The 26124-nt window shown below is 46.0% G+C and overlaps 1 long non-coding RNA gene across 1 annotated transcript in view; it reads left to right on the top strand.

The window, feature by feature from the left end:
* Positions 1-19959: 19959 nt before the first annotated feature.
* LOC141059759 (uncharacterized) overlaps positions 19960-26124 on the top strand; it is a 14515-nt gene continuing 8350 nt past the window's right edge. Inside the window, exon 1 of the long non-coding RNA XR_012222589.1 lies at positions 19960-20138. This is a non-coding gene — a long non-coding RNA (uncharacterized lncRNA). The remainder of the gene's footprint in view (positions 20139-26124) is intronic.

Genomic DNA, 26124 nt, shown 5'->3' with positions numbered 1-26124 from the left:
AGAACTTGGTGATGCCATTTGAGTTGGCAAACATGCCCACCGTCTTTTAACACTTTGTAAATGACTTTTTTAGTCACCTGGTAGGTAGATGTGTTGTTATCTATCTAGATGACATAATTTATTCACCTGACCTTGAGTCACATCAGGTACATGTCAGGCAGTTCTTACACATACTCAGAGACAATTAAATTAATTGTAAACCCGAGAAATGTATGTTCTCGGTTGAGGAGATCCCTTTCCTAGGATGTATTTTATCATCCACCGTTTTTTGCATGGATCCGGCGAAATTCCGGGCGGTATTGGGTTGGTATCGTCTTAAGGATTTGAAGTCGTTACAAAGGTTTTTAGATTTCGCCAACTTCTACCGTAAATTCTTCAAAAACTTCTCGTTAGTTTCCAAACCTCTGAAGGATATGACTAGGAAGGGGACAAACTTTTCCAAGTGGTCCAGTCCCACCAGGGAGGCATTTGATACTTTTAAGAGGTGTTTTTCATCTGTGCCTATCCTCATACAGCCTGACATCTCTAAGCTTTTTAACGTCAAGGTTGACGCGTCTGAGGTGGGAGTGGGGGCTGTTGTTAAAGAAAAAACTGTCGTCTGCAGAGAAAAATTATGACATCGATAACAGGGAATTCATGGCAATCAAGTGGGCTTTTGAAGAGTGGCGTCATTTTTTGGAGGGAGCAGTTCATCCGGGTATGGTGATCACGGATCATAAGAATCTTGTATTTTTGGAATCTGCGAAACGTTTAACTCCTCGACAGGCAAGATGGGCATTGTGCTTCACCAGGTTTAACTTTTTTTGCCACATAAAGGCTGGGGAACAAAAACATTAAGGTAGATGCCTTATCTTTGTTACACCGCTCCGCCATACTCACCCGGCCTCCGCTCCCATGCCGCAGTCGGCCTCCGCTCCCACGCCGCAGCCTCTCTCCACCTGATGGCCGCGGCGGTCACCTGTGACGGACTCGCGACCGATGCCTTCCCTGCATGCTATGCGCATGTGCCATAGGCCGCGCCTCCTTCCTGCTTCTTATGCTCCGGCTGTGCCCTGACCCGGAAGCACCTTTGGACCAATGGCTGACCAGACGGGGCCATATCAGGCCGCTTCCCCCTGAGGCGCCTGATCGTTGTGTTTCCTAGCACTCTGGCCACGCTTCATCGTGTGCACTCTGCTCCTGCAGTTCCCTGTTCTCTTCCGCAGTTCTGTCTCCTGTGTTCCTGCCGTCCTACTCCAGTCCTGTCTCCAGTGTTCCTGCCATCCTACTCCAGTCCTGTCTCCAATGTCCCTGCCGTCCTACTCCAGTCCTGTCTCCAGTGCTCCTGCCGTCCTACTCCAGTCCTGTCTCCAGTGTTCCTGCCGTCCTACTCCAGTCCTGCCTCCAGTGCTCCTGCCGTCCTACTCCAGTCCTGTCTCCAGTGTTCCTACTCCTGTCATGCCTTCTCGTTCCAGTTTTCTGTCTCACTTCATTCCGGCCTCCTGGTTCCAGTCTTGTTCTGTCATTCTTTACTCCAGTCTCCGTCTTACTCCGATCCATCCTGAGCCGCCCCACTCGGTACCGGCTACCGTGGTACTCGAACCCCTGGGCCTACTCCTAACGGTCCCTGTATAGGGGTCGGTCCCACCTGGCAGCTCGCCCGGGGTCCCTCGGTGCCACGGTCCAGAGGGTCCACTCCCGGAGTTTCCTGCTCCAGATCACCCACGCTAACAATCTTGTTATTTTCCTGGGAGTGGAAATAATTGTGAACCGGTACCTATTCTACAAAAAGAGATGGTTATAGCGTCTATATGCTCCGATCTTGAAAGAGGCTGTTTACGCTCAAGGGGACGCCCCTGCTGCCAGGCCATGAGGTAAACTGTTAATATTCGTCTAAGAGTCCTTATTGACCATCACGATTCGGTCTTGGCCGGACATCCTGGTAATAAAGCCACCAATCATATTCTTACTCAGCATTTTTGGTGGCTAGGGGTTCCTCAGGATGTCCGGGAGTATGTAGCCGCATGCAGTGTCTGTGCGCGTTCTAAGACCTCTCATACTCGTTCAGCAGGAGCTCTCCAACAATTGGAGATTCTCAGTAGACCTTGGACTCACTTGCTGATCGATTTTATCATGGATCTACCCGTGTCAGCGAGGAATACTGTAATTTTCGTGGTGGATAGATTCAGTAAGATGTCTCATTTTACTGCATTACCAGCTTTACCGAAGGCCAAGTCCTTGGTGCAAATTTTCGTCAGGGAAATTGTAAAATTACATGGGATCCCGACCGATATAGTTTCTGACCAGAGGGTACAGTTTGTTTCCAAGTTTTGGAGGGCATTTTGCACCCTTCTGGGGATCCATCTGTCATTTTCTTCTGTATTACATCCGCAGTCTAAGGGCAAACTGAACAGGTTAACCAGAATCTGGAGACTTATCTTAGGTGTTTTATGTCTGAGAATCAGGAGGATTGGGTTACCTACTTACCATTAGCCGAATTTGCAGTAATACCGTATTTTTCGGACTATAAGACGCACCGGACCATAAGACGCACCCCAATTTTAAGAAGGAAAATAGGGAAAAAATAATAATGTGTCAAATGGGGGTCCGTCTTACAGTCCGAATTCAGCTTACCTGGGAAGGGATCCGGCACAGGTGGAGGAGTGGTCATAGAGGTCATTCAGTGCTCCAGGCTGGGGCGGTGGTGGCGGCTCTGTGCTGGGGCAGGTGGGTTGTGCTGGGGCAGCTGGGCTGTACTGGGGCAGGTGGGCTGTGCTGGGGCAGGTGGGCTGTGCTGGGCTGGGGCAGCTGTCCTGGGGCAGGTGGGCTGTGCTAGGGCAGGTGGGCTGTGCTGGGCTGGGGCAGCTGTCCTGGGGCAGGTGGGCTGTGCTGGGGCAGGTGGGCTGTGCTGGGGCAAGTGGGCTGTGCTGGGGCAAGTGGGCTGTGCTGGGGCAGGTGAGCTGTGCTGGGCTGGGGCAGCTGTCCTGGGGCAGGTGGGCTGTGCTGGGGCAAGTGGGCTGTGCTGGGGCAGGTGGGCTGTGCTGGGGTAGGTGAGCTGTGCTGGGCTGGGGCAGCTGTCCTGGGGCAGGTGGGCTGTGCTGGGGCAATTGGGCTTGGGCAGGTGGGCTGTGCTGGGCTGGGGCAGCTGGGGCAAGTGGGCTGTACTGGGCTGGGACAAGTGGGCTGTGCTGGGCTGGGGCAAGTGGGCTGTGCTGGGCTGGGGCAGCTGGGCTCTGCGGGGTGAGGGTGGCGGCGGGCTGTGCTCCGGTGCAGGGGCGGCGGCTCCGCCGGCATTTCCTCGCAGCCCGGAGGCTCCCGCACAGCCGTTGCAACGGCTGTGCGGGGGCCTCCGGGCTGTGAGGAAATGTCGGCGGAGCCGCCGCCCCTGCACCGGAGCACAGCCCGCTGCCACCACCGCACCGCAGAGCCCCGCCCGCTGCCACCATCGCACCGCAGAGCCCCGCGGCACCCGCACCAGCCTCCAGCCATGATTGGAGGTTAGTATATTGCGACCATAAGACGCACCCCCCACTTTCCCCCAAAATTTTGGGGGAAAAAAGTGCGTCTTATGGTCGGAAAAATACGGTAAGAATCCACTGGTCAGTCCCCTTTTTTTGGGGCATATGGGTTCCATCCTCAGTTCAGCTCATTTCATAAGAATCGTTCTTCTGGATTACCTGGAGAGGAATGGTTTTCTTCATCTATTACGTCCATGTGGCAGGGGGGGTTACTAATAATTTGAGGAAGATGGGTTCCAAATATAAGAGTCTGGCTTATCGGTGATGTTTGGTGGGTCCGGACCTGTGTGTTGGTGATATGGTGTGGTTGTCCTCTAGGAACATTAAGTTGAAGGTTTCAACTTGGAAACTGGGTCCCAGGTTTATCATTCCTGATAAGATTGTAGCCTTGTCAATCCCTTAGCATTCTGCCTTGCTTTCCTGCCCACCTTTAGAATCCATAATGAATTTCATCGATCTCTCCTCAAAAAATGCGTTGCATCTTCAGTACCATCACCACTGCCACCATCTCCTGTCATTGTGGATGGAAACTTAGAATTTCACATAGCAAAAATCGTGGATTCTCGTTAAATTCTTCGGTTGCTTCAGTATCTGGTACATTGGAGGGGGTGCGGTCATGAAGAGAGGATGTGGGTACCAGTATCCGATGTCCATGCGGCCAGACTGATCCTGTCTTTTCACATGGCACAGCCCGAAATACCTGGTCCTGAGGTTCTGGAGGTCCCTCATAGAAGAAAGAGTACTGTCACAGGGTTACTGCAACAGAGAAGAGTCAAAAGACCGCAATGTCTGATTTCTCCTACACCTGAAAAGAAGACCTTCACCTGATTTTTATATGGTGTTTCTTTCTTTTGGCAGAACAGAGGTTAATCGGCCATGTTGGGAGCTCTGGGAGGCTGGGCTCTAAGCTGAGTTCAGTTAGCCACTCCTATCCCCTATATAATCTGGGTCCTGACTGACACACATCGTCAGAGGCAGCTTATGTTGCATGACTTGGAGGAGAGGTGTTTTGGTGGTTATATGAGGATTTTGGTGGATTTATCTGTGATTTTTGCATGTTGCATTAGTAAATGTGATAATTCCTTTTCCTTCTCTTACTTTGGTTTTTCCCCATCCTCCACTCCCCGATGCATTCCTCTGTTATATGTGAGTTAATATTTGTATGCCTGGTATTTTCAGTTACCCCTTGTTCGTGTTGTATTTTTTGTCGGGTTACTGCACTGCGTAGCACAGCAGCTCCCCTCTTCTCTGGGTGGGGGAAGGGAACAGATGGAGGGCGGATTCAGGAGATAAGGCAAGGGTGGAGGCCCCGGCATCTTCACCTTCAGACGTATCCCGGGGAATAGGGCGAGATAGGGAGCCCCCTAGTGTTAGGGACAGGGAAGGAGCCCCTGGTCCCGAGTCACCCAACAGCTGAGTCGTGACATTCCGCACACTTGGGTTAAGCACTTCCCTAGATGGACAGTCTCTGCATACTAAGCTTAAGTACTCCCGTACATGGACAGTCTCTGCACACTTGGTTTAAGCACTCCCCTACATGGACAGTTTCTGCACACTTGGGTTGAGCACTCCCCTGCATGGACAGTCTCTGATCATTTGGGTTGAGAACTCCCCTACATGGACAGTCTGTGCTCATTTGGCTTAAGCACTCCCCTGCATGGACAGTCTCTGCTCATTTGGGTTAATCACTCCCCTGCATGGACAGTCTCTGCTCATTTGGCTTAAGCACTCCCCTGCATGGATAGTTTCTGCATACTTGGGTTCAGAACTCCTCTTCATGGACAGTTTCTGCTCATAACAGATAACATGGACAGGGGAAATGGAAAATATCAGGTATGCAAATATTCACTCACATGTAACAGAGGAATGCACCGGGGGGGGGGGGGGGGAGTGGAGGATGGGGAAAAAAACAAAATAGGAGAAGGAAAGGGAATTATCACACTTACTAAACCAAGCAACAGTCATAGATAAGCCCACCAAATGCCTTCTCATATAACCACCAACTACTATCCTCCCAGCCATGCAGCAAAAGCTAACTCTGACAATGTGTGTCAATCAGGACCCAGATTACATAGGAAATGGGAGTGGCTAACCATGCTCAGCTGATAGCCCAGACACCCAGAGTGCCCAACATGGAAGATTAACCCCTGTACTGCCAAAAGAAATTTACACCATTTGAAAAGAAGCACTTCACCTTCTTTTTAGAGCAAGTGTAGGTGCAACCAGACTCTGCTGTCTTCTGGCTCCTCTCTGTTGCAGTAACTCCATGACACTTGGGTTAAGCACTCCCCTGCATGGACAGTCGGCGATCACTTGGGTTAAGCACTCTCCTGCATGGACCCTCTCTGCACACTTGAGTTAAGCACTCCCCTGCATTGATAGTGTCGGCTCATTTGGGTTCAGCACTATCTAACATGGACAGTCTCTGCTCACTTGGTTAAATCATTCATATGCATGGACAGTCTCTGCTCACTTGGGAAAATCACTCCTCTGCATGGACAGTCTCTGCACACTTGGGTAAATCACTCCCCTGCATGGACAGTCTCTGCTCATTTGGGTTCAGCACTACCCAACATGGACAGTCTCTGTACACTTGGGTTGAGTAGTCCTCTTCATGGACAAGTCTCTCATCATTTGGGTTAAGCACACTCTTCATGGACAGTCTCTACAAACTTGGAAAAAACACTGCCCTACATGCAGTATCTCTGCACACTTGGGCTAAGAATATCCCTATATGTGCAGCACCACCATGTATAGACAAGCTGTACTGGGGAACCACCCCAGGCAGTAGATAATTAACCCTGTATGGACTAGTCCCTCATATCAACACCCTTCTTATAACCAGTCCTGCACTCCTCTGACTCTTCAGGGCGTAGTCTCTACATGACCTCTGCTGTTTAATTAATGTGGGAGAGGAGAAGCAGCTATTAATTCTGCCTTCCTTCATCTGCCAAGGATGTTTGTGCACAAGGTTCTCATCACAACCCACTAGGGAGCACAGGGAAGAGCATGGCTTATTTATCAGTCAGCCCCTGCATTAGACAGCAAGGCTGAAGTCGGGAGGATAGAGGAAGAAGTAACAAAGTTACAAAAAGTTATTAAAAAAATCACTTCTCTAAAGGGGCATAAAAGTACTAGAACCCCAAGACACAGCGCAATCCTCGTCTATAGATGTTACATTAGATCAGCCCCAGTTACCTGCCTGTAATAACAGCTATAATGAGGTCCAATGCCAATATATAGGCGATGAGTGTCAGGAGTCAACCCCAGTACAAGGACTGAAGACACAAAAAAAACCAGTTGGGGAAAGAATAATATATTTTCATGTAAATCTCACTTTCCTCCCATTACATCACCCTCCCTTTATTAAAATGCATGAGAGCCTTAAGAGAAGATTATCTCCTGGGCTCCATGTGGGCTCTATGTGGGCATTTCTTTCTCCTAGAATAGTAGGAGTCACCAACACAAGAGATCAGGAAGAGATGATCTATGTACCCCTGTGCTGGGGGACTGCAGACAGCTCTTCATGGTCTTTACAATGGATGCAATACTCTGTCTTCAGTAGGAAGAGCAGCTCTGAAGCACAAACTTAACGGAGAAGGGACATGGGGACATTTGTATTAGCTGGAGGTACAAAATCTATAAACCTGTTCCCTGCTTTAGTAGCTGACCATGGAAGAAACATTGATTATACAGCAGGCCTGACACCTTCCATAGCTGGTCCGACAGTCATTACTTGTGGCCCTCCATACACATCCACACTGGATTCCTGCATGTGCTCTCAATGGGGAAATGGGAGAAATCTGCTGACAGATACCACTGGTGTCTGCTTCTGCCCCTTGATACCAAAAGGACTGGGCATGTAGAAATCCAACAAGTCCAACTCTTTCTTCTCCTCTGACAATTGACAGGAGTGAATATAATTGCTGGTCAGCTAGTATACTGTATGTACAGGTGGTTCTCACAAAATTAGAATATAATCAAAAAGTTAATTTATTTCAGTTCTTCAATACAAAAAGTGAAACTCATATATTATATAGAGTCATTTCAAACAGTGATCTATTTCAAGTGTTTATTTCTGTCAATGTTGATGATTATGGCTTACAGCCAATGAAAACCCAAAAGTCATCATCTCAGTAAATTAGAATTAACAAAAAACAACTGCAAAGGCTTCCTAAGTTTTTAAAAAGATCCCTTAGTCTGTTTCAGTAGGCTCCACAATCATGGGGAAGACTGCTGACTTGACAGATGCCTGTTCACAGAGTGCTGTATCCAAGCATATTAATGGAAAGTGGAGTGGATGGAAAAGTGTGGTAGAAAAAGGTGCACAAGCAACCGGGATAACCGCAGCCTTGAAAGGATTGTTAAGAAAAGGCCATTCAAAAATTTGGAGGTGATTCACAAGGAGAGGACTGCTGCTGGAGTCATTGCTTCAAGAGCCACCACACACAGACGTATCCAGGACATGGGCTACAAGTGTCGCATTCCTTGTGTCAAGCCAATCATGACCTATAGACAACGCCAGAAGTGTCTTACCTGGGCCAAGGAGAAAAAGAGCTGGACTATTGCTCAGTGGTCCAAGGTGTTGTTTTCAGATGAAAGTATATTTGGCATTTCAATTGGAAATCAGGGTCCCAGAGTCTGAAGAAGAGTGGACAGGCCACAATCCAAGCTGCTTGAGATCTAGTGTGAAGTTTCCACAATCAGCTGGTGTAGGTCCTCTGTGTTTTATCAAGACCAAAGAGCGCAGCCGTCTACCAGGAAATTTTAGAGCACTTCATGCTTCCCTCTGCCGTCAAACTTTTTGGAGATGAAAATTTAATTCTCCAGCAGGACTTGGCACCTGTCCACACTGCCAAAAGTATCAATACCTGGTTTAAAAACACCAGTATCATTGTGCTTGATTGGTCAGCAAACTCACCTTACCTGACCTTAACCCCATAGAGAATCTATGGGGTATTTTCAAGAGGAAGATGAGAGACACCAGACCCAACAATGCAGACGAGCTGAAGGCTGTTATCAAAGCAACCTGGGCTTCCATAACACCTCAGCAGTGCCACAGGCTGATCGCCTCCATGCCACGCCACATTGATGCAGTAATTGATGCAAAATGAACCCCGACCAAGTATTGAGTGCATTTACTGAACATACATTTCAGTAGGCCAATATTCAGATTTTAAAATCAGTTTTTCAAGCTGGTGTTATAAAGTATTCTAATTTACTGAGATAATGTCTTTTGGGTTTTCATTAGCTGTAAGCCATAATCATCAACATTAACAGAAATAAACACGTGAAATAGATCACTCTGTAATGACTCTATATAATATATGAGTTTCACTTTTTGTATTGAAGAACTGAAATAAATTAACTTTTTGATGATATTCTAATTTTGTGAGAAGCACCTATGTGTTCCTTCCCTCGATCTACCGCCTGCCATTTGCCTTGCAGCTTCTAAAATGAACCTAAAATTCGACATCGCAATTGAGAGCGAGAAGGGGAATCAGCCAGAAGGAGCTGACACAAAGGATGAATGGAGACGACTCCTGGTATATTCCCCCCACCATATGTAATAGTCACTTCAGCTGAAGGTTGACAAGTGGAAAACTCTTTTTTTTATCATTTCAATCTTTTCAAGGATGTGTTGTTTTTATCGTGTATTATGCCTTGTGAATCTGGATGTAAAAGGGTCTGGTGCCACCGAATCATAACACAGCCACAATGGGCTCCTCTTCACCAGGCAAAAAATGAAGATCTGCCATTGAATGGAGCAATTTGACTAATCATTTATTATTTATTATACTTTGCTTATATAGCGCTATCATATTCCGCAGCGCTTTACAGACATTATCACTGATGGAACTAAGGCCCCTTTCACACGTCCCTGTCTCCGGTACTTGTGGTGACAGTTTTCACACTTACCAGAGACACGTACAGAGACCCATTCAAATGAATGGGTCTATGCACATGTCAGTATGTTTCCACGGGCCGTGTGTTTGTGGGCAAAATAGGCTGACATGTTGATTTTTTGCCGTCATCATGGACAGCAAAACGTCCCACACACGGAGAACACACTTTGATGTCCTCCGTGTGACACGGACGGCCATCGGGGAAGAAGCGCGACAGTAAGCACTGTTCCCCGGCAGCTGGTGCTGAAGCCGGCTGTCATCATTCTCCCCTGCTCTGCTGGCGAGCAGAGGAGAATGATGAGCATTATATTAAAGTCCAAACGACAGCAGGTGTGGGCTTTTGGGACTGGTACCCCCATCATCTGACACCTGCTGCCATTAATAGCAGTGACAGTAGGAGCAGAGAATGGGAGTAACAGTCCCAAAAGCCCCCACCTGCTGTCGTTCGGACTTTAATATAATGCTCATCATTCTCCTCTGCTCGCAGGCAGAGCAGGGGAGAATGATGACAGCCGGCTTCAGCACGAGCAGTCGGGGAACAGCGCTTACTGTAGCGTTTCTTCCCTGGCGGCTGTCCGTGTGGTATTGATGCGGCACACGGTTGCCACACATAGTACACACACGGACATAACCTGCAGAACCTGCAGGGCATAAATCAGATTATCTAAAGCTGACAATGAATTGAGGCTTGCAAGAGATGTCAAAAGCAATAATAAAGGATTTTGGGGATATGTCAAAAGTAAAAGAAAAGTCAAAGATGCTATAAGATTTTTACAGGATGAAAATGATGAAATGGTAAGACAGGATGTTGAGAAGGCCGAACTTTTAAATTCCTATATTGCATCTGTTTTCTCTCAGAAAGGAAATGTAACATCAACTGTTCTTCACTGTCCTATTAAGGGAATAGAAGAATCCAGGATATCTATAAACAGAAAGATAATGAGGAAACACTTAGCTAACCTCAATGAATTCAAGTCTCCAGGTCCAGATGAATTATACCCCAGAGTACTGAAGGAGATAGCAGAAGAAATTTTGAACCTCTCTCCATAATCTTTGAAAATTCTTGGAGAACAGGAGAAGTCCCAGAAGACTGGAGAAGAGCAAATGTTGTTCCTATCTTCAAAAAGGGGAAGAAGGTGGACCCAGGCAACTATAGGCCAGTGAGTCTGACTTCTATACCAGGAAAGATCTTTGAACAAATTATTACACAACATGTATGTCAGTACCTGGATAAGAATGAAGTGATTAAACAGAGTCAGCATGGGTTTGTAACTAATAAGTCATGTCAGACTAACTTAATTTCCTTCTATGACGGAATCACTGATTGGGTGGATCAAGGAAATGCTGTAGATATAGTATATCTTGACTTCAGCAAAGCATTTGACAAAGTATCTCATACAATCCTTATTGAAAAAATGACTAAGTATGGAATGGACAAGGCAACTGTTAGGTGGATTCATAACTGGCTTAGTGATCGGACCCAAAGAGTGGTCGTAAATGGCTGCACATCCAGTTGGAAGAATGTCTCAAGTGGGGTACCACAGGGCTCTGTCCTGGGCCCTGTATTGTTCAACATCTTTATCAACGATTTAGATGAAGGAATTGAGGGTAAACTGATTAAATTTGCTGATGACACAAAGCTAGGAGGGATAGCTAATACTAGAGAAGAGAGAGAGAGGATTCAAAAAGATACAAATAAACTGGAGAAGTGGGCAGCAACTAACAGAATGGTTTTTAACAGGGAAAAATGCAAAGTACTACATCTGGGCAATAAAAATGAAAAAAGCATATACAGAATGGGAGGAATAGGCCTAAGCAACAGCACATGTGAAAAAGACTTGGGTATACTAATAGTTCACAGACTGAATGAGTCAACAGTGTGATGCAGCAGCAAAAAAGGCAAATGCAATTCTAGGATGTATTAACAGAAGCATACAGTCTAGATCACGTGAAGTCATTTCCCTCTACTCCTCTTTGGTCAGACCTCATCTGGAATATTGTGTCCAGTTTTGGGCACCACATTTTAAAGAAGACATCAACAAACTGGAGCAAGTTCAGAAAAGAGCGACCAGAATGGTGACCGGTCTGCAAACCCTGTCTTATGAGGAAAGGTTGCAGGATTTGGGAATGTATAGCTTGCAGAAGAGAAGACTGAGAGGAGACTTAATAGCTGTCTACAAATATCTAAAGGGCTGTCACATTGTAGAAGGATTAACTTTATTCTCATTTGCACAAGGAAAGACTAGAAGCAATGGGATGAAACTGAATGGGAGGAGACACAGATTAGATATTAGAAAAAACTTTTTGACAGTTAGAGTGATCAATGAGTGGAACAAGCTGCCATGAGAAGTAGTGAGTTCTCCTTCAATGGAAGTCTTCAAACAGAGGCTGGGCAGACATCTGACTGGGATGATTTAGCTAATCTTGCTTTGAGCAGGGGGTTGGACAGATGGCCCAGGAGGTCCCTTCCAACTCTAGGATTCTATGATTCTATGGTACCGCAAATATACGGAAGTGTGAAAGAGGCCTAAAGCAACATTGGATCCAGAAAACTACCATTAACGGTTTAAAGATGTTTCCTTGGTGTCAGTACATTGCTAACCTAATTCTGACGGTTTGTGCTGCACATATCGCTTTGTAGCTCTGGGTGTTTGTCTCTATGTATCAGTGCAGGTAAAACATCTGACTCTTATCTATGACATGCGACATTGAGCTTGTGTTGTTCTATCGGGATATCGCATCTAATCATTTCCTCTGGGGTCGCATTGTGACCTCCAACTTCTGAATCTGCGATAAACAAAGACAAATGGTTCCAAATGTCTCCCATGATGTAGACTTCAATGCAATTGGCATGCGTCTTTCATATTTGTAATTTGGACGTTTTTTATTTTGTTTTGCTTTTTTTTTTTTTTTACAGGAAATCAGAAGCACAAATGTTTTTTGTAGAGCAAATTGTCTGAGAATTGCTGTCACGCGTGTTCCCATCACTACAAGCAAGCAGAAAATGATGGGGAATTAAAACACCGCAACATATCTAACAATGTGACAAAGCAATACCGCACCACAATGCTCAATAATAACAGTATCATACAGCAGCCAAAAACAATGGTCCCATACAGTGCCATAGAGAGACCTCTGCTCAGTGCCCAACACAGCCACCATGTGTAACATATATAATAGTGCCATACAGACCCTCGTGAACTGCCGCACCATACTCATCAAGGAACTGATACTAGCGGGAGATCACAAGCCCCTGCCACGTGCTGTGCCCAGAGGGAGTCTATTGGGGAGCAGGCGCCCCCTTTGTTCCTCCTGTTCCCAGCCCTTATGTCGGCTCTATACCCTGCCTCCCCTGTATATAGAATTAGGTGTTTAGTGTGGGGCAGTGATGGATCTGTTTTTCAGGGTCTACCTCTCCAAATGCTTCTTTTGGCTTCCAGAGCAGTTCCTATAATACAGAGACTCTGTGTGGGTGAGCCTGAGCTGGAAGCAAAGCATTAACCATTCGCTAGCTGCTTGCTGTTTGCTGGGAGACACAGGGGCCTTAGGGTATGTGCACACGTAGCTTTTTGGGTGTGCGGATTTTGTAGGGAAAACCGCAGGTAAATCCGCAGGACAAAAGTCCTGCGGTTTATCTGCGGTTTTGCCTGTGGTTTTACACCTCATAATGGATGAGGTGTGAAACTGCAGCGTTTCTGCACCAAACAATTGACATGCTGCGGATTGTAAACCGCAGCAAAACCACGTGGAAAAATCCGCAGCATGTGCACAGCATTTTTTTATTTCCATAGGAAATAAAGGTACTGTGCAACGCAGCAAAATCTGCTGTGGACCCGCAGCTGCAGAAACACTGTGCATCCGCAGCAGAATCCGCACCGTGTGCACATACCCTTAGCTAGGACTGCACTAATGTCAGTGTTATTTAAAGACACAGTGACCCAATTTTTTAGAAGCTTTGCCATGTGGTTTGTTACGCAATGGGGAAGGGGGCGCAGGCTGCATGTGGAGGAGTGACCAATGCTTCTACTATACATTTATAAGCCCATGTACCCTAGCAGAGAGTTCTAGCCCAGTGTGTATACCATGGGGAAAACTGGCAACCAAGAGGATTAGAGCATAACAGATAGGAGCATTTCAGGGCCAGGACCGGTCAGGTAAGCAATGAAGATATCAATGACAAGTCAAGGTTAAAGGCATGCAACTATCTAGTTGTTTCTTCAACATACTTTACACTGCAGCTTTGATCAGTGAATCCAGGTAAGCACAATGCCTACTGAAGTGTAGGAGTGTCTGAAATCTGTAGCTCCTCTATATTTTACATTGCAGCTCTCCTCCTTCAGAACACAGGCATGATCAGTGACTCCACCTTAACAGCATTGGACTCACCTCCTGTCTCATCGAAGGTCCAGGTTGCTCTTCTGTCCATCAGCCATACACTGCAGCTCGGCTTGTTCTGACTGGCTGTTGTGCAGAAGCACAAGCTCTGCAGGAATTAGAGTCTAGAGAGATGATCTTCGCCAGAGGAAGGATAGAAGGTTACAAACTACAAGAGATTAAACCCCAGTGAGGAAGCTGCCTGTCATACACTGAGGGAGGAGCCGCTACAAAGGGGCAGGGCTTAAGTAAAGGAAAGGATCCTCTACAAAGGGAGGAACATATGCAAAGAGGCGGAGCCGCCATGCGCGTTTCGCCCTTGCTTCGTCAGGGGGTGTGATCATCATTGGCTCCACGAAGGTTATTTAACCTAGTGAAATATATTTCCGAGCACATGTATTTCTGTATGTATTCCTCCATCGGGTTACTCTGTTTTATTCTATATTTGTAAATCTCAATAAAAGTTATGTTTTATGAGACTTTAATGCATATTCATATTGTTCTTTTGTTGGTAGTCTATTGAGTGGCTGCATCACTAGTCACATACAGTATATTGATCTTACATTTATATGCTCCTCATTGTTGGTTCTAAATTGTCGTTGTGTCCATGCTTTACACTGCATCTCTACTTTATAGATTATTAAACCAGAATATGTTTTGAATTCCAACTTTTTTTACATTATCTATTGAAGTATACAGTAATCTGAAATCAACCATATATATCTGGCATATAATGGGGGAATGATTGTATCATGCAAGCAACAAAAGCCCCAGCAATTATAGGGAGGAGTCACAATAAAGGGGGAGGGCCCTGAGATCGACATCATTAGTTATTTCAATATCGCTATTTCCAGAATCTTTTCTTGTGCCTTTGCTGCAAACCAAAACCTGAAATTTCCAATGCAGAGCTAAATCTGATTGTCCTACAAATGTCACATCTGTGGAAGATCGGCGCACAAAGAATATGGAAATTTGGGGAAAAAGTTTGGTGAAAATGCGATTACAAAATGGAAAAAGGAGTATAAATGAATTAGTGACAATATATCACACGTCCTTCACAAAACTGCTGGCAGAAGGATTCTCTAGTGTTTTGGGTCAATTCCATGCAGAAAAAAAGCTGCAAAAACGCATCAAAAATGCACCGTGTGCACACAGACTTAAGTGTTGAACGCAACTCTAACATTGGTGTAAAAATTACAGATTTACAAAAAAATCACTCCAGGGGGGCTGCTGGGTCGGAGGGGGGGGGGAACTAGAGTACATTTGCGCAAAAATGTTGACACTTTTTTGAAAAGTTGCAAATAATGAATTGGTTATAAAAGCCACAATGACGAACAGAGAAAACAAAAGCTGAAAAAAATAGACTTCAAAACTGTGGCAAATTGGAAGGATGTGGCACAAAACAAAACAACAGCCTTAACACTGGAAGAACTAGAAGAACTAAGCAAACAAAAGGGGCACAAATGCAGTAATTAAATGTTTTGAATACTTTGGTGCTAAAGATGGCAACAATTTGATGCAGATTTCAAATATTTACTTATTTTTGTTTTCTCCAATTATGCCCATTACTTTTTTGCATAACACAGATGTAGCAGAGCTGGGTATGTGAATTCATTCTAGCTGCAGTCCTATGCAAATATCAACAGATAACTCAGCTCTGTGAAAGTCAGCGACAGACTCCATTATGGTGAAACAACACACTCAGCACTGTTACTCCTGAAAACCTGCAAGAGTAACATTCTATGCCCATGCATCTGATATGCACACACCGGCTCCTCAGCTCTGCTTCATATATCAGTCTTTGTAAGGATTAGATATAGCAGCGCTGAATTTGTTACCTCACCTATTAGACCTGCATTAAAATTTATCAGGTTTGCTTCTGGTCATGCTGGAAAACAACAACAAAAAACAAAGAAGTTAACTGCTGCATTTATCAAATTCAGTTCTTCCACATTCATGAAGATTAAGAATATGCTCAAGTGACCAACTCAGCCCTGCGGAACCACAAGTATACGTTCATCCAACCAACTCTATGAGTAAGCAGAATAAGGAACTATTTAGCAATAAGCCTGTCCAACCAACTCAGATCTGCTGCATTCATATACACGAGCTGTGGAACACAAAGTCCATCAGCAATATACTTCTCTGACAAAGTCAGCCCTGCTGCATTCATATACACGAGCTGTGGAACACAAAGTCCATCAGCAATATACTTCTCTGACAAAGTCAGCTCTGCTACATTCATATACACGAGCTGTGGAACACAAAGTCCATCAGCAATATACTTCTCTGACAAAGTCAGCCCTGCTACATTCATATACACGAGCTGTGGAACACAAAGTCCATCAGCAATATACTTCTCTGACTAAGTCTGCTCTGCTACATTCATATACATGAGCTGTGGAACACAAAGTCCATCAGCAATATACTTCTCTGACAAAGTCAGCTCTGCTACATTCATATAAATGAATTGTGGAACACAAAGTCCATCAGCAATATACTTCTCTGACAAAGTCAGCCCTGCTACAGTCATAAAGCCGAGAAGAGGAGCATAGAAGACACGCCTCCCGAAGAAGCTGTGCGAAACGTGCATGGGGCAGACGGACATCCAGGCTTCACCACCATTCTACCGCTGGTATGTACAGTTGTGGCCAAAAGTATTGACACCCCTGCAATTCTGTCAGATAATACTCAGTTTCTTCCTGAAAATGATTGCAAACACAAATTCTTTGGTATTATTATCTTCATTTAATTTGTCTTAAATGAAAAAACACAAAAGAGAATGAAGCAAAAAGCAAAACATTGATCATTTCACACAAAACTCCAAAAATGGGCCAGACAAAAGTATTGGCACCCTCAGCCTAATACTTGGTTGCACAACCTTTAGCCAAAATAACTGCGACCAACCGCTTCCAGTAACCATCAATGAGTTTCTTACAATGCTCTGCTGAAATTTTAGACCATTCTTCTTTGGCAAACTGCTCCAGGTCCCTGATATTTGAAGGGTGCCTTCTCCAAACTGCTATTTTTAGATCTCTCCACAGATGTTCTATGGGATTCAGGTCTGGACTCATTGCTGGCCACCTTAGAAGTTCCAGTGCTTTCTCTCAAACCATTTTCTTGTGCTTTTTGAAGTGTGTTTTGGGTCATTGTCCTGCTGGAAGACCCATGACCTCTGAAGGAGACCCAGCTTTCTCACATTGGGCCCTACATTATGCTGCAAAATTTGTTGGTAGTCTTCAGACTTCATAATGCCATGCACACGGTCAAGCAGTCCAGTGCCAGAGGCAGCAAAGCAACCCCAAAACATCAGGGAACCTCCGCCATGTTTGACTGTAGGGACCGTGTTCTTTTCTTTGAATGCCTCTTTTTTTCTCCTGTAAACTCTATGGTGATGCCTTTGCCCAAAAAGCTCTACTTTTGTCTCATCTGACCAGAGAACATTCTTTCAAAACGTTTTAGGCTTTTTCAGGTAAGTTTTGGCAAACTCCAGCCTGGCTTTTTTATGTCTCGGGGTAAGAAGTGGGGTCTTCCTGGGTCTCCTACCATACAGTCCCTTTTCATTCAGACGCCGACGGATAGTACGGGTTGACACTGTTGTACCCTCGGACTGCAGGGCAGCTTGAACTTGTTTGGATGTTAGTCGAGGTTCTTTATCCAACATCCGCACAATCTTGCGTTGAAATCTCTTGTCAATTTTTCTTTTCTGTCCACATCTAGGGAGGTTAGCCACAGTGCCATGGGCTTTAAACTTCTTGATGACACTGCACACGGTAGACACAGGAACATTCAGGTCTTTGGAGATGGACTTGTAGCCTTGAGATTGCTCATGCTTCCTCATAATTTGGTTTCTCAAGTCCTCAGACAGTTCTTTGGTCTTCTTTCTTTTCTCCATGCTCAATGTGGTACACACAAGGACACAGGACAGAGGTTGAGTCAACTTTAATCCATGTCAACTGGCTGCAAGTGTGATTTAGTTATTGCCAACACCTGTTAGGTGCCACAGGTAAGTTACAGGTGCTGTTAATTACACAAATTAGAGAAGCATCACATGATTTTTCGAACAGTGCCAATACTTTTGTCCACCCTCTTTTCTATGTTTGGTGTGGAATTATATACAATTTAGCTTTAGGACAATTCTTTTTGTGTTTTTTTCATTTAAGACAAATTAAATGAAGATAATAATACCAAAGAATTTGTGTTTGCAATCATTTTCAGGAAGAAACTGAGTATTATCTGACAGAATTGCAGGGGTGTCAATACTTTTGGCCACAACTGTACATTCATACATCTTTTTAAATCCATTCACAGTATAGTATTGGCACAGGCCAGCATTTAAGTTGTGAGAAGTGGATGCCTCTTTTTTAGGCTCATTATTTATTCATGATAGGGCATTGTGGTCCTCTGTGATTGTTATCACATTGGGAAATTTGTTATATTGCGGTTAGACAGCATTGGTTTGAGGTGAGTCTATTGGGGGCTTTACACATAGCGAGATCGCTAGCAATATCGCTAAAGCGTCACCGATTTTGTGACGTTATAGCGATATTGCTAGTGATATCGCTATGTGTGATACTTACCTCCGACCGGCTCACCCGCTGGTTATCGCTGATTGCGCGAGATCATCCAGTTCCATTTCTTGTCGGACGCTTCCTGCTGGCGCCGACGAGCGAGACATGAACGCGGGCGGGAGGACGTCATCATCGCCGCGTCTGAAAGGTAAGAGCGACCGCCGACCGCTGCTGCATCGCTACGTCGCTGCTGAGATCTGCCTGTTTGGCAGCTCACTAGTGACCATTTAGCGATGCACCAGCGATCCTGACCGGGTTGTATCGTTGTCGGGATCGCTGGTGCATCGCTAAAAGTAAAGGGGGCTTAAGGCGAGTATGTCCCCATTCATTCATTCATTCAGCATCTTGTTTATATATGTTTTTAATTATCTTCAAATAAAGAATATTTTTATTGTATATACCATTTAGTGGTGCCTTGTGTTTACTACATGGTCATCATTAGTGTGATTCATTCTGTCTGTGGTATATAGTAGCCACATTGTTATGGGAATATGAGATTTATGGGCATTTTTGTGTATTAATTCATATACACGAGCTGTGGAACACAAAGTCCATCAGCAATATACTTCTCTGATAAAGACATCTCTGCTACATTCATATACACGAGCTGTGGAACACAAAGTCCATCAGCAATATACTTCTCTGATAAAGACATCTCTGCTACATTCATATACACGAGCTGTGGAACACAAAGTCCATCAGCAATATACCGTACTTCTCTGACAAAGTCAGCTCTGCTACATTCATATAGATGAGCTGTGGAACACAAAGTCCTTTAGCAATATACTTCTCTGACATAGTCAGCTCTGCTACATTCATAAAGCCGAGAAGAGGAGCATAGAAGACATCAGCAGGTGTTCACTTGGGTTATTTAAGGTGACTTCTAGAAGAAAATGCTGAATTATGAACTTAGTAAATCTAATAAGAGCTTGCAGAAATTGAGTCTTAACCCTCTGCCGCATGTGCATTATACTGGAGCGCCATATTATATTACAGGGTGGCCTTCCGGGATGCTTCTTGCGAGCTAGGGGTTAATTCAGTGGAACAAATCCTGTGAATCTCTGCAGAACTGATCACATTTCGCTCACTGTCCTATCAATCAGAGCCCGCGAGGATGGGTACCGGGCATATGAAGACTTACGATCAATCCTGCCCAACAAAGATCTGGTGGAACGGAGGATAAGAACGACCCATGCAGGTGTTCTTCAAATCACCAGTTTGGGCCATAGAAGTGATTTGTGCTAACGTTGTAAAACAGCAGGTGTGATCTGTACCCGGGGGATCCGACAAGGAAAAAAAAGGAAAATATACAAAAAAAAATGAGATTTCCCATAATCCTATGTGAGTCACAGGTGGAGATTACAAGGTTAATTACGGCACGGTAAGAGAGGTACTCGGCTTTCCTAGAGTCCTGAATGGCAGCATTACATGTATAACCTTCCAGTTTACCTCCCAGGATTCTAGGATAAAAATCTCCATAATGGAGGCTAAAATGGTTATGTTTTATTTTTCCTTTGTTATATAGCGCCATCATATTCCGCAGCGCTTTACAGACATCATCACTGTCCTCATTGGGGCTCACAATCTAAATTCTCCATCAGTCTGTATTTGGAGTGTGGGAGGAAACTGGAGACACCGGAGGAAACCCACTCACACACGGGGAGAAAACACAAACTGTTGTAGATGGCGTCCTTGATGGAACCCCCCTTGTCCAGCTTTTCCGGAAACAGATAAATCTAAGACATAATAACACGTCCTACGGAGTCACACGTCTCTTCCTTGAAGGTAAGGTAAGAATCCTCTGCTGCTAAGAAGGAGCTCTACAGATAGAGGGGAATGCTATTAGGTTAGGACTTGTTTTTCAATCATTTTTCATTTTGGCTGCGTTGATGTTAATTGCCAAAAATGTTGCACGGCCTTCTATCAAAAACTATTTCTGCACAATTTACTCCAACCAAAATACTGGAGCAGAATTGAGATTTTTGGCGTTTTGTTTTAGTAAAGTTACAATCCAGAAATATTGATTGCAGATCACTTACATGGAAAACTACACCCACAATGACACCTACTTTTTGACGTAAAATTGTTAAAAAATGAAAATTATTGTGCAAAAATGGCATGTGCCAAATATCTAATGCATATCTTTATTTAGCCATTTATCTCCATTTGTAATAAAATGGGAAGCAGCAGCTATGACAGATAGATAGATAGATAGATAGATAGATAAATAGATGACCCTGGCCTAATACATTGTTGCTGTCCACTGTGAGTTTCTGACAGCCTTCAGTCTTTTTGGGTCGGAGTCTATCAGCACCGCACATCTAGAATTGATGATCTTTGCCTGCCCCTCCTTGCAGTAGCTCCACATCTGTCAGATTGTGGGGCATCTCATGTGTACAGCGCCCTCTTCAGGTCACCATAGATTGTCACTTGGGTTCAGGTCTGGGCTCGTGCTCAGCCATTCCAGAGCTTCCATTTTCTTCTGGTGAAGCCATTCTCTTGTTGGTTTTGAGGTTTCTTAGGGTCAGCAGAGGCTGAAGGTTTTAAAGCAAAATTGTCTGATAATTGGAGTGTTCATCATTCCCTCCACCTTGAATAAAGACCCAATTCCAGCTGCTGAAAAACAGCCACACAACACAAGGATGCCTCCATCATGCCTCACTGTGAGGATAAATAGAAAGCCAGAGTTGGTGGACTTCAAGTGCGCTGTCGATTCAGGAATGAATATAGAATAAAATAATTAGAAGTGGTTTATTTGTCAATGCATTTCAGAGTCAAATCTGACTCCTTCCTCAGCACAACTTCATGTAAAAATGGCAATATAACATCCATACAATTTAAGTACAAGACATTTTCAAATAAGAGTGCTAAAAACAATAAGGGGCCACATATGGGCAAGGGGGTAAGTGATCTTATGATGATGAGTAGTGTTGGCTTTGAATCTTTTAGAATTATGGCCAAAAGTTTCACCGTTTTCTCATCAGACAAAACACGCAGTAGCATAGCTACCAGGGGGGGCAGAGGGGGCGGTCGACCCGGGTCCCGCGCTCTGAGGGGCCCACTCGGAGCTACGCTACTGTAAACTGTATCGGCGTGCACAGCGCACCCATAGTTACACTGCAGCAGATCAAGGAGACACAATCTCCCTGCACTGCCACCCGGCTGCTATAGGGCCCCTGAGCAGGCTAGGGGGCCCGGTGCTAGCAGTGCCCCCACCCGCCCGTCATCGCAAGTTCAACTGTATCAGCTGGATGCCGATACAGCTGACCGCATAGATGAGAGAGGGAGCGTTACGCTCCCTTTCCCATCATCCCCCTCTTAGTGTCTGATGTCATTGATGCAAACACTGACAGGGGGTCGCGATGGCATCACTACTCAGCGCTCGCTGTCTGGAGATATGTGGGCGCTCCGAGCAGTGGAGGAACTAGAAGAAGTGAGTATTGTATTTATTGTTTTTATGGGGTGCTTTAAATTATATAGAGTCTGCCTATGGGGGGGCATTATACTATATAGAGTTTGCCTATGGGGAGAGCATTATACTATAGAGTCTGCCTATGGGGGATGCATTATACTTTAGAGTTTGCCTATGGGGGGTGCATTATACTATAGAGTCTGCCTATGTGGGGCATTATACTATATAGAGTCTGCCTATGGGGAGTGCATTATACTATAGAGGCTGCCTATTGGGGGGTGCATCATACTATAGAGTCTGCCTATGGGGGCTGCATTATACTATAGCGTCTGCCTATGGGGGGCATTATACTATATAGAATTTGCCTATGGGGAGAGCATTATACTATAGAGTCTGCCTATGGGGGCTGCATTATACTATTGCGTCTGCCTATGGGGGGCATTATACTATATAGAATTTGCCTATGGGGAGAGCATTATACTATAGAGTCTGCCTATGGGGGGTGCATTATACTTTAGAGTTTGCCTATGGGGGTGCATTATACTATAGAGTTTGCCTATGTGGGGCATTATACTATCTAGAGTCTGCCTATGGGGAGTGCATTATACTATAGAGTCTGCCTATTGGGGGGGTGCATCATACTATAGAGTCCGCCTATGGGGGCTGCATTATACTATAGAGTCTGCCTATGGGGATGCATTTTACTATAGAGTTTTCCTATGGGGGGCATTATACTATATAGAGTCTGCCTATGCGGAGTGTATTATACCATAGAGTCTGCCTATGGGGGTGCATTTTACTATAGAGACTGCCTATGGGGGATGCATTACACTATAGAGCAGCAATGGTGAACTTATGCCACGTGTGCCAGAGAGGGTATGCAGAGCTCTCAGCTGGGAAGCGGCATCGCCTCATCCTTGTTCCGGAGCTCCGGCTGGATTACATCATCATTCAGCTCCGCAGCTGCTGTGCCAGTGAGAGAAAGGAAGCTGCTGGGGCGCGGAGAGGTGAGTGTGGCCGCTGTGCCAGTGAAGCTGCTGTGGTGTGTGTGCCAGTGAAGTTGCTGTGGTGTGTGTGCCAGTGAAGGTGCTGTGGTGTGTGTGTGTGTCAATGATGGGGGAAGGGCCAATGAAGGGAGTGATGGGGAGAGGGCCAGTGATGGGGAGAGGGCCAATGATGGAGGTGATGGGGAGAGGGCCAATGATGGGAGTGATGGGAAGAGGGCCAATGATGGCGGTGATGGGGAGAGGGCCAATGATGGGAGTGATGTGGAGAGGGCCAATGATGGGAGAGATGGCGAGAGGGCCAATGACGGGAGTGATGGGGAGAGGGCAACGATGGTGGTGGGGGAGAGGGCAATGATGGGGTGATGGGGAGGAGGAAATGATGGAGGTGGTGGAATGGGCAATTTCTACATTTCTACATGAAGGGGATCACGATGGGGCATTTGGCACGTGTTGGCACTTCATCATAAATAATTGGGTTTTAGCACTCGGTCTCAGAAAGGTTCGCCATCACTGCTATAGAGTCTGACTATGGAGGTGCATTATATGATAGAGTCTGCCTATGGAGAGTGCAGAATACTATAGAGTCTGCCTATGTAGCAGTGCATTATACTATAAAGTCTGCCTGTAGGGGGGTGCATTATGCTATAGAGTCTGCCTATGGGGAGTGCAGAATACTATAGAGTCTGCCTATGGGGGTGCATTATACTATAGAGTCTGCCTATAGGGGGTGCATTACACAGTATAGTCTGCCTATGGGAGGTGCATTATACTATAGCGTCTGTCTATGGGGAGTGTGTTATACTCAATGGCGTCTGCCTATGGGGTTTGCATTATACTACAGGGTGGGTCATTTATATGGATACACCTAACTAAAATGGGAATGGTTGGTGATATCAACTTCCTGTTTGTGGCACATTAGTACATGGAAGGGGAAAAACTTTTCAAGATGTGTGGTGAAAATGGTGGCCATTGGGGGCGTGGCTATGGCAGCGAAGGAGTAGGACGCACGCGGTGGAAGCTCCTGCCATCCTGACAAAATCCGGTCGGCAGACTCTTAACCTCGCGGCACACTCACCCATTTTCTGACCCCTCTGGACTCGGGGTCGCTCCTGGACCCCCGCGGGAGAGCGGAGCTGGACTCTTGGGAGCCGGCGGCTCTGGAAACCTGGGCGGCTGGCGGGGCCTGCAGGGAGCGGCGGCCATCTTGGAGGCGCGCGCTCTGCTGAAGAGAGACGCGGCGTCGAGCTTCATCACTGCAGCGCTGAGGGAACAGGACGGTGAGCTAAAAATTTAACTATTTGTGAGGGACAAGCGGTGTGAGCCCTGGAAAATTGGGCCCCGCGTCCCCCTCCTTACCATATTGCCTGCCCTGCACCATAACTATTGGGGCCTGGATCCCTCCCTGGCTGTAGCCCCTGTGAGAGTCGCTCCCTGGGTTGTGGGGGCCCTTGCTTGCTGCCTGGGCTGAACTCTGCCTCCTTGTGAGACGTTGTGGGTCTGTGCTGTGCCTGGGTCCCTGCAATCACCCTCTGTGCATAATACCCTGTCTGCCACATTAATTTGGAGACCCCAAAGTGCAGGGTCTCTGCCATCCGGCTGTGCCCTATTGCCTTTAAAATGAGTCGTTCCAAAGGGTCCGGAATGGCTGCAGAAAAGCTAAAGGAATATGCCAGGATAGACCATGCTGAAGGCTCTAGATCTACAAAAAATAACCCCCCACAAGTTCAGCGTAAGAGCCGCCCCCCTGAAGGTGGAGAGGAGTGTGAGCAGGGGGAATTAACCCTTAAGCAGGCGTCTGAACAACTCATGCAGGCCATCTCCTTGACCAGGACGTTTCTGACTGGGAAGATAGAGGACGTATATATTGAAGTGGGACGCCTCCGGCAAGATATGCAAGCCATGAAGGGCCGCATTACGGAGGTGGAGACGTGGGTATCCCAGTTGGAGGACACCATCACACCCATGGAGGCTAAACTAACGAAAGTGGCGGGTTCCATGAATGCGCGGAGGCAAAAAGCAGATGACCTGGAAAATAGGATGCGTCGAAATAACATCCGAATTATTGGCCTGCCGGAGCGATCGGAGGGACAACATCCGGAGCAATTCCTAGAAGATTGGCTTAAAACCACTTTGGGCGACGAATTCTCCTCGATTTTTGCGGTGGAGAGGGCCCACAGAGTCCCTACTAGGCCTCTCCCTCCAGGAGCCCCGCCTAGACCCTTTCTGGCGCGCAATTTCAACTGCAGGGATAGAGACGTGGTTTTACGACTGGCACGGCAAAAGAGCCCTATCAACTTCAACAATGCCACAATCTCGATCTTCCCGGATTTCTCTGTGGAACTCCAGAAACAACGGGCGCAGTTTATGGAGGTCAAAAGACGTCTGCGGGAGAGTAACATTGTGTACTCGATGATTTACCCGGCCCGGCTCCGGGTGGTCCATGGGGGTTCTACTTCGTTTTTTACAGATCCGGCAGAGGCGGCGGAGTGGCTGCGATCCCATGGAGGGTCTGCCAAAAAGGAATCCTAATGCATCTTTTGTCAGTTGGTATTTTTCTATTAACCGACTGATTGGAGCTACACTCGGAAGCGTCCAAGATACCAACAATACTGGACACTGGGCTCAGTGATGGTATCCCCTTGTTTGTTCCGTGATGGGAGTACAGGACTCTACTCCCATGTTGTTCGTTGTTTATTTACTTTGTTTTTTCTCCGTAGAGGTTTTTGGTATTTTTTCTTAGGTTGTAACCGCTGTCGACAACAATTTCATTCTACAGGTGATGTCTCTAAATTTTGCCCGGGTAATACCATGCACCATGTCCAGAGTAGCAAAATATGGGGTCGGAGTTAATATGTATGACATGGAACGTGAGGGGAATAAAAACACCTCGAAAAAAGATCAAGGTCTTTTCACAGGTCAGACATTATCGCCCTCACATTGTGGCCTTGGTGGAGACGCACCTGACTAGGGATACGGTACGGTGCGTGTAGAAGCCCTGGGTACAATGGTCTGCCCATACATTCCACACCAGCTATTCCAGAGGGGTCTCTCTGTTGGTACATAAAGACGTCAGATGGGAGGCGGGGGAAACTCGGAGGGACCCTGAGGGTCGTTTTGTTTTTGTCCACGCATTGGTGAATACCAGGAAATATGTAGTCCTATGTATTTATAAGCCCCCTCCGGCTCATATATCCATCTTGCAGAAAGCAATGAGTTTTGCCCTTAACTACCCAGACGCAGATGTTATTTGTATGGGCGATTTTAATATGGTTATGAACAACCGCCTGGATAAATTGAGACTGGATGATGTAGCGACCGGGGGGTCCTCCCCAACGTCTACAACCCCGTTGTCATCAT

This window comes from Dendrobates tinctorius, unplaced genomic scaffold (genome assembly GCF_039654945.1).
Source record: "Dendrobates tinctorius isolate UK_male_01 unplaced genomic scaffold, ASM3965494v1 ptg000231l, whole genome shotgun sequence".
NCBI classification, from domain to species: domain Eukaryota; kingdom Metazoa; phylum Chordata; class Amphibia; order Anura; family Dendrobatidae; genus Dendrobates; species Dendrobates tinctorius.
The sequence above is the reverse complement of the archived record's forward strand: the minus strand, read 5'-3'. Positions and strand labels throughout refer to the sequence as shown.